The 14,881-nt window shown below is 37.9% G+C and overlaps 1 long non-coding RNA gene across 1 annotated transcript in view; it reads right to left on the bottom strand.

The window, feature by feature from the left end:
- Positions 1-12,041: 12,041 nt before the first annotated feature.
- The window catches only part of LOC125116826 (uncharacterized), an 88,980-nt gene continuing 86,140 nt past the window's right edge, over positions 12,042-14,881 (bottom strand). The window contains exon 3 of the long non-coding RNA XR_007132431.1: positions 12,042-12,266. This is a non-coding gene — a long non-coding RNA (uncharacterized LOC125116826). The remainder of the gene's footprint in view (positions 12,267-14,881) is intronic.

The raw sequence follows: 14,881 nt of genomic DNA, 5'->3' as shown, positions 1-14,881 counted from the left end.
ACCCAGTCATACATACATATACATTCTTTTTCTCGTACTATCCTCCACCATGTTCTATCCCAAGAGATTGGATACAGTTCCCTGTGCTGCACTGGATCTTTTTTTTTTTTTTTTAGTGCCAAACCTGTGGCATATGGAGGTTCCCGGCTAGGGGTCCAATCAGAACTGCAGCTGCCGGCCTTTGTCACAACCACAACAGTCTGGGATCCGAGCTGTGTCTGAGATCTCCATCACAGCTCACAGCAGCACCAGATCCTTAACCCACTGAGTGAGGCCAGAGATCGAACCTGCAACCTCATGGTTCCTAGTCGGATTTGTTTCTGCTGTGCCACGACGGGAGCTCCTGTCCTGTAATGAATCTTGAGTTTGCATTTAAACCTCTCGATTGCAACAGGATGAGGCTCTGAACCACGATGGCCTTCAGAACCGGCTTATAGAATATCTAATCCAGTTACCTTCTTGGCAGCTGCAAAGACTATCCCACTTGTCTGGTTTTAAAGCGGATTTAAACATTTTATACGCTTTTTTTTTTCCAAATTAACATTTATGATAGTTTACAAAAATATTTCCTTCTTTTGTTCACTTATGCTTACCATGTGCCAGGTTGAATTCTAGGATTTGAGTTATTGGAGAAGAGAAGAGATGTGTTTGAGAACTTGGTTTTTGCATCACACACTAATGGATTTTGGCTGGTTTCTTAAACGGACCATTTCTATATTCCTGAAATTCAGTGCAAAAAGGAGATCACTGTGATCTTGTGTGAGAGTTTTGACAATTAATCACATTATTCTTATCCAGGCACTGTGCCTAGTGTTTTTTACTCATGAGAATCAAGGGAACAGTCCTCCCCCTTGTCCTCCTGCCAGTCAAATAATTAACCTGCTCATCGTGTCTTAAATGACTATGCTTCACAGCCTCTGAAATTCACATCTGGGACAAGCTGGGGGAAAAAATTCATAAAGAAGAAAATCCTGGTAACTTCTCAATGTTCTACTTTTCCTGTCTCTGGCTTCCTTTTTTCGTTCCACCAATGTTGTCAGCTTTTAATTCTTTGGGGAGAAGAATAAAAGAGATGGGAAAAGGCCACAGGTATGTTGGGACATATAGTATTACGTTTTTAGGTGGGGACATTCCTGGTAGCCCTATTGAACTCATGTTACCAATGGCTCTTCCCGGTAGCAGAATGCAGCTGTAGGATGCAGGAGGTTTTCCTGTTGGATGCTTCGCCATCCTGTCCATATTCCTTCCTCACTGTGGGAATGATGTTTGTAGAATTGTAAAACATGAGGGTTTTGAGTCAGAAATTAGAGGGCATTTATATTTGTCTTCTCCTGCCATGACTGATTAAGTTTTCCCGATTCATACTCTTGGATGAATAATAATGTTCTTTTTGCACAAAAAAAAGGTTATATCTTGAATTTAAATTCTCACACATACTGAGAGCGGGGAGGGATAAATTGGGAATTGGGGATTAACAGAAACACACTATTTTACATAAAATAGATAAACAACAAAGACCTACTGTATAGCACAGGGAACTACATTCAATACGATGTAATAACCTATAAGGGAAAAGAATCTGAAAAAGAATCACTTTGCCGTAAACCCCAAACATTGTAAATCTACTAACTTCAGTAGGAAAATTTTTTCACAATTCTGCACAAAAGAGTTTGAATTATATTCCTCCTTTCCTCTTTCAGACACTTTCTCTGCTGTACAGAATAGTGATGAGGCAGGAGGAGGCTGAAGGAGTTGTTCATCTTTTAATGCAAATCTATGGAAAATAGGGTTTCTTTAAAAGCAAACTGTGAGAAATGTCATTTCACTTTTTAAAAAGGAAATTGAAGTCATTGTATCTCTAAACAACAGTTCTTCATCTTTGCAGAAAAAAAAATTTAATTTTCTTTGAAAACTATCATGCATGGCACAGGCCTTGTTAATCAGAGAAATAATACTCTGGATAAATTATTTTTGACAGAAGTATCATCTCTTTGTATAGTTTTGGCCAAGCAACTTCAAGAAATTACCTAAAGAACTAGAAGAGAGTGTAAAATATGATGCTTTAGTTACTGTATGTGTGAGTTAGAGTCCAATAATATTAGTGACAGAGATCCCATAATCAGAGAGGTGTAGTTGATGAGTGAATATTTTGTTTGGGGGCTTCTGGGGCTTATCAAGTAGATTTAAAAGCTTGGATAGCCTTTCCACATACATATAATCTGGTATAAAACACGTATAAGATATTTTCTCAGATGATGTTCCTAGAAGTAACTGCCAGTTTGTCTTGTTTCGCTTTTCAGTTTTCACCTTGTCGACAATTTCAAAACAGCGATATTACTGAAAATAAAAATGCTCCAATGAAATCCATGTGTTTACAGCAGAGGGCGATTCTGCTTTTTCATATCGAAAGAAAGTATTTGAAAGACATAAGGTGAACAATTTAGGAACTTTGCTTTCACAGGCTGACTCTACTTTTGGTGGAGGGTGATTATTTCTGCTGTTATATTATTAGTATTTCATATTTCTACCCATAGTGTCTGCTACAGACATATTACTTTCCTTAATTCATTCTAAATACTTCAATTTTATCTTAGAAATGCTTGGGAAACATGGCCACAATTTCACGTCCTCTTCCCATAACTGATTTATTAGTTTTTACTTGATTACACAAATTCAATGCCAAAAGCAGACTGGAAGCTGACATAAGTCATTAGAATAGAAGTAATAAAAAATTCACATCATAAAAATTTCAAGTGAAGTATTGTAAACCAAAGACCTTGAATAGCCATCATTCTTTGAGCCCCTGTGTTAGACTTTTTTCCTCAAACTAGCGTCAGTGAATTCTCTGAAAGATAATTAAATTTTGTGATTCCGTTACAATGACAATCTAAAGAAAAATAAGATGTGCATACACTGGGTCTGTATATGATTCATGCCTGAGTTCTCACATTTGGAGATGTGCCTACAATCTCATTTACACTTGGGTAGGTCAAATAATGTCACAAGGGCTGTATGGATAAAAATTAATAGTATTTTGAATATAGAAAAAGGGAGTGAAGATTGAATAATTATAGAATGACTATTAATTACTCAACTACTATAATTGTAGTGTAGACAGCAAAATGGACTAGTCAAGCCCTAACAAATAAATAATATTGCCCCTATATCGTAGCTTTAGGTACTGTACTTGAGCTATGGATGGACGTATTGGGTAGACTGCCCAATTTACAATTCATTGGCAGTAAGTATGATAAATGAAAAGTAAAAATGTTTCTGTCTAGGATCCAGAAATCATTGGTTTCCATATCTGTTCAAAGTTGATTTCGATTGCACTCAATTTCACCCAACTTCAAGTAAACAATGTAATTTTGCAGAGTATTCAAGAACTATCTTGTTGAAATTGAGAATAATGCTGGGTCTCTACCTTTCCTTGTCTGATTGTTTTTGTAAATGACAAATAGAGTATAACTATCAATTTATACATTAAACGATGTACTTGGAGAACTGGTTCTTTTAAAGGATCGAATAATGGCATGCACAAAATAGTAGGAAAAGAGAAGAAGAACCCATCTTGCTTATTTGTTAAATTTTATAAGTTATTTGCCCTAGGTAAGTAAAATATTAGTAAATTTTTAAATTTATTGACTCCAATTTTTTCCCCTATATCTTAAGTCTTCCCCAATTTTTCCCTTTAAAACTCCTACCCTAGTGGGGGTCATGTCCCTAAGTACAGGTTTTACAGCCATGGGAAAGTTGCATACATTATGTAATATGCTGGTTTATGGCATAATGCATCATTTCAATTTTTGTGTGTTTCTCCTCACACCTAGAATGATACTAAAAGATGCCATAGAATAATCAGCAAATATATGACTTCATATCAAGGAAAAGCACTTTACGGAAGAGGAGAGACTCCAGGGCAACAGATTTCTTACAGCGGTACTTTCCTAAGTGTACTAAGGTAATTAGCCTCAATAGGAGATAATTTTGGTTCACAGGGGTTGCTGTTGTTTTAAGTCTTTCTGGGAAATTTGGATTTTCCATTGATAGCAGTTTTAACATGTCACCCTGGAGCCAGAGTGAATTAAAGTGAGGAGCTACACAGTCTAAACAAACATTCCTTCCCATTATCAGAAGCCTGACAACATAATAGCATAAACTATAGTCATGTGGTCACATTCACAAGTAATGCAGGATCAATTAAAAATCAAAGAAATGCTACATTTCCTAAACCAGACTGGAGTTGGGGAAAGCATGTTTAAAATTACCACTTTCCTCCCCTCCCCCATAACTTTTATATTGTGTTTTAAACTGAAAAAAATACAACAGTGTTTATTAGAATCACTCACTCATGTGATTAGTCTACCTCTCTGTTTTGTAAAATTAAGGCAGACTATGGCAATATTGCAATACTACTTCAGCTATTTCAATCTTGACTATGCTATGTGATTTGGCATGCTTAATTTTTATTTCTCTATTTTACCCTAATTGCACAATTACTCAAAGTTAGAGCTGCAATTCTGCTACATTTTACATTTTCCCCAAGGATGTTGATGGAACATGGTTTGCTTATATTTACCATGAAATCTTTTTAAACATGTGATGTTAAAAGTGAAATATTTTTCCATGTATTTTTTCATTTGTATAACAAGGAGATTTACAAAGTAATTTATAAAAATGGAAGAATTATATTTCTGAAGTGACAATATTTTGTCAGTAATTTTGGCATTCTAATATGACTTTGTTTACTACTTTTAGATGACAGTTATACAGATAACAAAAATGTATCAACATGCTTTTGGCTACAGAATGTTTGTGTTATAAAACAGCAACAAATTTTTTGTTGTTGTTCAAAGGAGAGTATATTAATTGTATTTCCAAAAATCGTTTAGATTTGAACTTTGTGTGTGTGTGTGTGTGTGTGTGTGAGAGAGAGAGAGAGAGAGAGAGAGAGTGATTGATTCATGGGGCCCAGGAGGAATTTACCTGCATGTTTTTTGAGCTTCCTGACCGCACATCCTTTGCTTTTTAAGACCCTCATTTTCAAATACTCTGTTTCCGTAAGTATATTCAGATTTTCCCAAACTTTTTATTTTCGTTTGAAAGGAAACAAATCAGTCACCACGATATTAAAACATGGTCCAGGAGGCTTTGTTGTTTCTTTGGGAGCAAATTCTCCAAGCAGTGGTTGGGCAAACAACTCACTTTGCCCTTAACTTTATCCTGGTTTGGCATCTCTGAAAACCAGCTGAATACTATTCTGAATTCAGGGATTGGGGTCAAGCCACAAGTGAGTGGAAAATACCAAGACGCACCAAAATGAATGACAGAGGGAATTCGATTCATCTTATTTTTAAAAATACCTACATATGCTAAAAACTGTGAGTAACTGTATGGAGTGCAATAATTAGAAATAGCCAGCTCTATCCTCAGAGAATATACACGCAGTAGGGAAATATGACGTAGAAAAATAATTACTATACAAGGCACATGATGGAAGTGTTAAAAGAGCAGAAAAGGTGCTAAGAAAACAACAACAAAAAATACAAGGTCTTGAAAATATCCCTAGTTCAGTGTTTCCCAAGCCCGACCATAGGTGAGGAACACCAAGAAAGACCTTGATTTAAAAAAAAAAAAATTGGAAATGCTATAAAATTGGCTGTGGTGATTTGTACAACTATAAATGTAATAAAATTCATTGAGGAGTTCCCGTCGTGGCTCAGTGGTTAACAAATCCTACTAGGAACCATGCATTTGCGGGTTCGATCCCTGACCTTGCTCAGCGGGTTAAGAATCTGGTGTTGCCATGAGCTGTGGTGTAGGTTGCAGAAGCGGCTTGGATCCCAAGTTGCTGTGGCTCTGGCATAGGCCGGTGGCTACAGCTCCGATTCAACCCTGGGAATCGGAGCTAGCCTGGGAACCTCCACGTGCTGCCAGTGTGGCCCCAGAAAAGACAAAAAGACAAAAAAAAAAATTCATTGAGTCATAAAAAATTGAAAAAAAAAACAAAGTTAAAAAATCTATACTAGTACTTTCTGGACCCACTGGATAAGAATTTTGGAGGTGGGAGGTGGAGAAACTAGGAATGTATATTTTGAAAAATCTCTCTTAATTCTGGAGCCCAATCAGATTTAAAAACATGAATCCGCACTATCCTGGTATAGGAATTTATGAAGTTTTATGTAACCGTGTGTAGCCCTAATTATTTTCTATTTGGGGCTCATTCATGTGGAACTGACTCTTTCCAAACTAACGTCCATTTGCAAAATTCAGAACATGCTCCAAGGAATCCCATGAGGCTCCCATCACTTCATTTACTCAGACAACATCTATAATTTTGTGCTTATAGTGGTCAACACAATTTCCATTTTTTAAGACATTCTTAGTGATTTGTTCATGATTTTATCTTGAGTACACCATGCATTAATGCCACTGAGAAATTTTTCTTGTAGTTAAAAATGTACATATATGCATACACATACACAAATCTATCTACATATGGATATTATGATTATACATATATACATGTATATGTTTTGCCTTATCAGCCTAGTCTTGTATTGTGTTTGTCGTGGTTGTGCCTACTTTATTGATTGAAGACTTTGGAAGACATTAGCAAAGTACTCTTCACAAGCATGCTGGTAAACATTTCAGTGACAATACTACCTCCCAACTCCAAACCCCTCACTACCCCCCTGCCCCCACCCCAAAGCAATTCTGGATACAAATGTAATTTATACGTAATTTCTACTTCTTAAGCTTTAGGGCTCTTTCAACCAGACTCTTGGAAATGTTAGTGATCTGGGAGACAGAGGGCAATTCCCCGTTTTTTAGCTCAAGACCTCCAGGAGAGTGGGATGTGGGAACGCAATGATTAGAGAGAAGATAACAAACAGAAGGGAAGGGGGGGGGACACAGGGATTTAGAAGCAGGGGATAACAGGGGTTATGCATACTTCTCCCCCATTTAACAGTGTGGAGTCCCAACTTTTGAATTCTGATTTTCTCATCTTATGGTAATTTTCTGATCTGTCATTTCACTTCAGGTTAATTTTCTTTCATCACAATATTTGTTAAAGTGCCAAGTTCATTGTATTTTCATTTACTACTGAGAATATTCTATTTTTGCTAAACTGAGTAAACTTGTGTAAGCAATAATAAAGCCAGGAAGCAAAGTTTCCAGGAAAGTGTGAGTATAACATATTTTTTCTTTAATCTATACATAGGGCCAAAACCCAATGCCAGTTGACAAAAAATGGCAATAGTTCATATCTTTGAGGTCATTAGACAAATGGTTATAAAAGGATATCAAATGTTTCCCACAGTATCACTGAGTTCAACCAGCTGGGTCACAGCAAGATAGAGAAACTTTAACCAAGAGCTCCCTGTGGGAAATAAAATTTTCTCCTTCTTGTGTTGACAACAACAACAACAACCACCTTATGAGGCACATGACTGGGGAGGGAAGGCATCCTGGCCTTTGTGTTCCTGCCTTTGAGAACCTTGTTCTGAGCATATCACATCCTTTCTGGCAAAAAGGACTTGAGTTTAATCACACTAAGCTTCCAGACCATGCAGATTTCTGATCCAGAACAGTTTTATTCCTGGCACATCACACAATTAAAAATACCCCTGGATCAAAGCACAGGAAAACCAAATCAAACCAAACCAACCAACCAAACAAAAAACACCAGAGATGCAACAGGTACCACATTCTGTAAAATGTGGAAGGTGCCAATGGAAAGCTGAAACATTAAAACAGTTCATAAGGTTGCACTGAGTGTTACCGAAATATGCAGTACAGCTCTCAGTTTCTGATGGTCACCCCTGGAGTCAAGACATTGACAACTCAGGAAACAATAGTCACAGGCTCATCTGGTTTTATTTTAGCAGTTATTTTAAGTTTTATCCTAAATACTGTGTATACAGAAAAAAATGGTACTTTATGTATTGATGGACTTTGTAAGGGTTGTTTTGCTTTAGCCCATCGTGAGAAAGTCCTGGAGAAAATGTTGACCAGCTTAGGAAATGTATTTACAGATTTCATACTCATTCAACAAACATTCAACCAACAAGTCTTACTGAGCATTGGCCCCTGTTCTCAAGGAGTATTTAGTCCCACCAAGAAGATATATGACCTGAGAAAATGTATATGACAAAAGATGGCCTGAGGGATAGGGCATGTTGGCTGCTACCAGCCCATTCTGTTTAGGGGGCATTATGGAATGATACCCCTTGATCAGCTGGGGTTGGTCACATGAGAAGACCTGGACACCATTCAGCTTGAACCTCAGCCTCTAACAGCATTTGTCCTGAAGCAAATCGCTTAGCATCCTCCTAGCCTCTCCTTCCTCAGCAGAAAATGGAGAATAAAGCTCCCCTCATTCATGGAAATTGTGGTGAGAGATTTTAAAATATGAGATAATAAGTCTAGGAAATAGTTTTATTTTTAATCACATAGTTTAATTTGGAGCTTATTGAGATTCATTTACTATGTGTGAGGCTCTGAGCTAAATCCTTTGATGGGTGCTATGTCCTTCTTACTCAAGATCATCTTGTGAAATAGCATCTTGTGCATAAATGCCATTATTCTTCTTAACAGAGGAGAAAACTGGGACCTAAAGAAGTTAAGTGAAATGTGTGCTAAGGCCACGCTGTAGTCAGTGGAAGTGTTAAAACCTAGGTTTTTCTGAAACCAATAAAAGCACTCTTAACCAGTATACTATGTGGCCATCTTTTAGTGCCTCAAGAGTAATTGATTTCTAAAGTATTCATTCTAAGTTAGCAGATGTAAACCATTCCATTTAGATTGGATAAGCAGTGAGATCCTACTATACAGCACAGGGAACTATATCCAGTCTCTTGTGACAGAACATGATGGAAGATAGTATGAGAAAAAGAATGTATGTACATTATGACTGGGCCACTTTGCTGTACAGCAGAAATTGGCACAGCACTGTAAATCAACCATACTTTAATAAAAATTTCTCTCTGAAATTCGTACACATATTCTTAGTCTAGAACATCACTGTTAAAGTGTCTGTGCTCAGAGTGGGGAGAGAACAGGGCTGGCCTTCCAGCCTTCCCCTGTTAGAAGATTAGTTTATCAAATTGTATTATCTTCATATCAGAAGAATCAGGGAGATGGTGCTGAGGGGATGAAGTATGTGACCTAGGTGCCCTTGAAGAGTTGCACCAGCAGAACCCCCTAGGCCCCTCGACCCTACCCAAGTCCTAGAGACCAGCCAAAAGCAAGGTCCAGTGGATGAGGGAGCAGGCTTGGGTGGTTGTCTTGGACTTTGAGAGACCTTTGCTCAGTGATGGAATGCAAAGGATGAGATGCGTCTATAGTGGCCAGAAGCGTTTTCCTTAGTGGTCTCAGGGCTGCCTGTTGACACCCAGTTTTGACTTTGTTGTTGATTGGGTGAGGTCAATTACAGGGAGGACAAAAACAGGAAACACAGCAATGTCACTTTTTTTGGATTAGATTGAAACTGTGCAAAATCATTTTTGACGAAAAAATGCCTGTCTGCTTAGTTATACAAAAGGAAGGTCGTGCAGTCATATAAAAAATTGGCTTGTGCATAAAAAAGAGAGACATCGATGCTATTTGTGTACGTTTGATAAATACTTGGATTTTGAGGTCATGGCAATCATAAAGGGATTCTAGCAGAGTGATTCATATGCAGTAGGTTAAGTAATAAAGTCACTACCATTAAAACTTGAATGAGTTTCTCTCTAGAAATTCCTAATGTGGGGCGTAATTTTGATCTGACATGGACCATAAATGACGTCCATTAAAAAGTGAACCCTTGAGAGAAAAGGATCTCTTTTTAGTTTTGTATAATACTAAGTGCACTTAGAGAGAGGGTTTTTCTTTTTCTTTTTTTTTTAAAGCTTTAGTTAGGCTAATGAAAAATTATTTTTAAAAGGTATGTCTAACAGAGGTCACCAACATGCCATGTCCAAAATTCTACTCTTGAGCTTCTCACCAAACCTGTTCCTCCCATAGTTTGGCACGTCTTGGTTAAAGGTCCTTTCTACCTGAGCTCAGGTTCAAACTTTGGAATCATTCTTGCCTTCTCTCTAACTGTCACATCTGCATCAGATCCATCAGCACATCCTATGAGCTCCTATTGGTTAGGGTAGAGGCTAAGTTGCTCTAATAAAGAGACCACAAAATTGAGGTACTAGGACCTTAGAACTTAGTGCTTTGTCATGTAAGAGTTCATGAAACACAGTATTAATTCAGGGCTCTGGGGAAGCGGCAGACCTGCCTTCATCAACAAGACCAAGGCTCCCAGTTATCACCATTTCCAGAAAGAATGGGAAGAAGAGAAGCAAAGGCAGGGCAACCATCTTCAGGAGGAAGGCTGGGAGCTGGCACAGAGCACTTCCGCTTCACATCCACTGGGGAGGCCCTCGCCATGTGGATATGCACTGGGCTCCAAAGGAAACTTGGAGATGTGGTTTCTAGCTGGGTATCCATATGCCCAGGAAGAAGTAAAGAACGGACATGGGAGGACAACCAGTGGTGTCTGCCACAGGTTGACATTTCCAAAATAAATTCCTCTGCAATTACCTACTGTCTCCTCTACTCCACCACCTCTGCAGGACAACCCTTCAGCCATCATCCCAGTAAAGCGGTATTTCTGCTTCTGCTCCCGCCTCTCTACATCGGTTCCCAACACCTCAGTCCCTGATGGTGTTAAAACCCCTGAGGAACTGTGGCATTTTGCTGCCCTTAACCCTGCAGTAACCACCCTGGGGCGGGGCGGCAGGGGGGGAATCTTGGTCTCTCCTTGCCTGGTCACCCCATGCGAAAGCGCAACTCCTCCCCCACCCCATTCTCCCTATCCTCCTTCCTGTCTTATGTTTATCTCCAGCACCTTCTAACACGTCCCCTATTTTACTTATCTGGTTTATTCTCCCCAGCCCCCTCCCTTTCGTCCCAAACCCCAGAAGTTAAGCTCAGGACAGTAAATGTTTTCATCTGTTTTGTTTTCTGTACCTTGTATGCACCTGGCCCATAATAAATGCTCAATAAATTCCTTGGAGTGAATCATAGGGGAAAACGTACAACCTCAGGCATCTGCCTTCTTGTTTAAAGTACTGTCTTGTGGTAAACACTTAGCAAGATATAAGGAATCAGTCTTATGATAAGAATTAATGTTGTGAGACTCTGTGACTAGGAGTTGAATATTGAATGGGCCATGGAAGGAAACAGAAGCTTGAAATGGGGAGATGTTATGTGTACTGCCATTCTGAGACTAACCTATTCATGAAATGAAACAATTCATTTCCTCTCTGTTTGCCCCAGTTTTCTCAGCTCAGTAAGACATAAATACCTACTTCAGGTTTAGAGGAATTAGGAAACTGAAATACGTGAAAAAGGCAATGGCACTATCCCAAAAGTATTTGTATGTAATGTGCCTTTAAGTTTACAACATTTATTAAAGTAAAAGAGTACCAAAGAATTTGCTAATTTCAAACAGAATCTTTTGTTAACTGCTTTAGAACCGTCCTTTTCTAGTTTGTGTTTTAGTCTCTATCCCAAAGTTGTACTGAATCCCAAAGGTGTCTTGAATGTGTCTAATAAAATAGCCATAGTAATAGGAATTAAGAACTTCTGTCTGTAACTCGAATATTTTTACATATTATATTAAATCTTTATAAAAACCCTATGAGGTAGATACTTTGAGACAGGTAGGATGTGATTATAGTTGACTTTAACAATTAAAATAATAACAAAATATAATTTGATCATTTAAAATATTTCAAATTTTTAAGATTATTTTATCTTTAAAAATTTTATTGGAGTATAGTTGACTTACAATGCTGTATTAGTTTCAAGTGTAGAGCAAAGTGAATCACTTATAAATATACCCATTCTTTTTCCTCATGTAGGTGATTGCAAACTATTGAGTAGATTTCCTGCTGCTATCCAGTAAATTCTTATTAATTTCTATTTTATACAGTATGTATGTGACAATACTTCAATTTTGACATTAAAACCCAATTAACAAAAAAAATTGTGTGCAGATAAAATGAATCTATTTTTCTGAGATGAGTATTTACTTACACAGATGACTCCTTCCCTTTTCTTCCACAATGGGTTATTTCCTCAAGTTCAACGGACAAAGAATGTCCGAATACATTTAAAATGTAAAAAGCAATAGCCTTCGTATTTCCTCTTTTACACTCTGATAAAGATGCAGTTCATGGCAAAGGTCACTCATTCAAATCTCATTGTTCCAGTTTTCTTTCCTAAATTAGAAAAAAAAAACCAAAACATGACTTTTCCCCCTGTATATTAACTACACTGCACCCCATAAAAAGAAGTTTTTATCTAATTTTTATAATTTATAAGAGTGACAAACTTAGAAAAAGAAGCAAATCATGAATAGAATGACAGCGTTTGGAATGATCAAGGAAATAATCCAGATTGTTGCTAATTTAGTTTCAGAAGATGATAATAATGCTTTTTTATCTCAAACTTGGCTCAGGCCTTTGGAAAAAATATTTCCCCAGGAAATTTGAACCCAGCTGAAGCAATTGATTTTTACTGGCTATATCCAGGATGCTCCTTTCTCAATTTTGGGTACTCCTGTGGTTGTTTGGTCACACGCATACTAATGGTTATTCAGAATTGAATCGACAACATTGATGGAGTTAATATCTCTGCTGGCCTTTCACAAAATGCCCTTATTACTCCAGAAGATGGACAAGAACCAGTAGAGACAACCCAGTTTCCTAGCTACCGTAATTTACACAATCAAAAACAGTGCTTGAGTAGCCACTGTTCCTTAAGACACCATGGAGAGGGCACACATTTCAAAAAGAACATGGTACAAGTCTCCCAGGAATAGAATTCATCATATTCTAAAAACAAAAAACAAAAAACAACAAAAAACAACAAAAGTCTTTAAAAAAATGTCATCTCCGGCCTTTTATTATTTTATGGGCTAATCTGAACACATAAAACTTGTTATTTCTACAAAATTCTCAACAATGATGGCTATAATGAAATTCTTGACAGTATTACTCTTAACACAAACCACAGATAACTTCAAATTGATTGAAATAAAAACGAAAAAGCCTTCTGGATGTTAAAAAAAAATAATGTAGTGGCTTTTTGCAAAACTTCCACTTTGATAACTTTATACTGATTATGGAAGTTTTAGTATCACCGTGACTTTCATTAAGTTTTATAATGGTAGCTAAGATAAGTACAGCTAAAAAATGTCCAGAGTGTTCTTGGGTTTAAAGGGTCACTTCCTTAATAGATTGGGGCTGTGTCAAATCTACTTTAAAATGAGATAGCACATATAAAAATACTTCAAAAAGTTAAAAGCACTATATAAATGCAGGACCTTTCATAGATCGAGGCCCTGTTTTGGAAGCACTTAACCATAATTACAAATGCTGATAAATGAAAAAAATAGGACACCAAAAATGCTTTCATTGCCTTTTTCCCCAGTGCAAGTGCACGCACCGATGAGGAGAAATCTGTTTCATGCATTAACTTGGCAAAACCATTTAAATACCAAACATGAAACAAGTATTCAAATCTCATTGAATGCTCCCTTCTTCTTTTAGCCCTGTATGAATGTAAGTTTGTTATAATAATAGTTTTAATTATAGTAGTCGAGCATAATTATAAACATGATTTGTCTTTCCAAAATGATTCATTCTTCCAAAGCGATAAACTTCTCCTAACTTGTTATTCTCCTCAAAAGGTAGGGATGGTTTTGTTTCCTTCCTCACTTTTATAGGAAAAATAATGTACAAACCTTTACTCTCGGGGTAGCATTAAGAATCAACTTCATCCCCCCAAAATTGCTGCGTCCTTGGGCTGTGCCCTTTAAGCTGTGAGGAAGCCCTAGCTCCCTCTACTGGCTGAATCATTATCACCGTTTCTAAGTTGCGTTGACCCAAGACTGACTGACATTCCTCCCCAGAAACTGAGGTGAAAACCGAGGGCTTTGCCGGCCGTGTGCTGGCCTTTCAGAAGCAGCCGTGAGCCAAACAAACCTGGGAAGTTTCTCTCCATCTTTAAAAGAAAAAGAAAAAAGCGATTACCATGAATAAAGAGCCCTCAGTGGAAGAAAGAAATTACTTTTCCTAAAAAAAAAAAAAAAGTACCAAGGCGCCTTTTGCAGATGAAAGTACAGATGGGCAGTGCTCTGTATGTACCATATGACTTCCCTCGGGATAAATAAAGACGAAGCAATTCGTGAAATACAGTCACCTAAACTCTCGTGGCTGCTCATGGATGAATATTAAAAAATCCAGTATTTATCTTCCTGATCAAGAGCTCATTAGGGCACTCCTACGTGTCGTCAGTGAGGGCAGCGCTGGAGTGGAGGTATTTTAAGTGGCGTGACACATTTTCTTTAGGTTCAGAGGGTTAAACAGGTAAGTGGTTTCACATGTAGGTCTTTCCTAAAACATGAGGACAAAAATGATGAGCTAGCCACTTTTTTAGAGGTGGAGAAAAAAATGGGTTAGAATACACAGTCTCTGGAGACACAGGCCCCCAGTAAGTGGAACCTTGTGACGGTGGAGGCGGAGCCAGGCAGCAGCTGGGTTCTGTCACCCTGACTGGGGCGGCCTTGTTAGTGTAGCGTGACCCCCAGAGGGCTCCCACAGATAATACCGGCACCTCTCCCCACTCTAATCTCCCACCCGTCTGAGCAATTCAACAGGAGATAGGGGCATTAAGGCCATATTATTCCAAACAACATTTAGCTGAATGGTAGCTGAAGATTGTGACAGCCAAAGACAAATTCTCCCGGTCAAATGCTTTCCTTCCCAGAAAAGTTTCCTGTTTTAGGATTTTTAAGGCACAAAAAGGTCATTAAAATGAAACCAAAAAGGAA

The sequence above is a fragment of the Phacochoerus africanus genome, chromosome 15, assembly GCF_016906955.1.
Source record: "Phacochoerus africanus isolate WHEZ1 chromosome 15, ROS_Pafr_v1, whole genome shotgun sequence".
NCBI classification, from domain to species: Eukaryota; Metazoa; Chordata; class Mammalia; order Artiodactyla; family Suidae; genus Phacochoerus; species Phacochoerus africanus.
The sequence above is the reverse complement of the archived record's forward strand: the minus strand, read 5'-3'. Positions and strand labels throughout refer to the sequence as shown.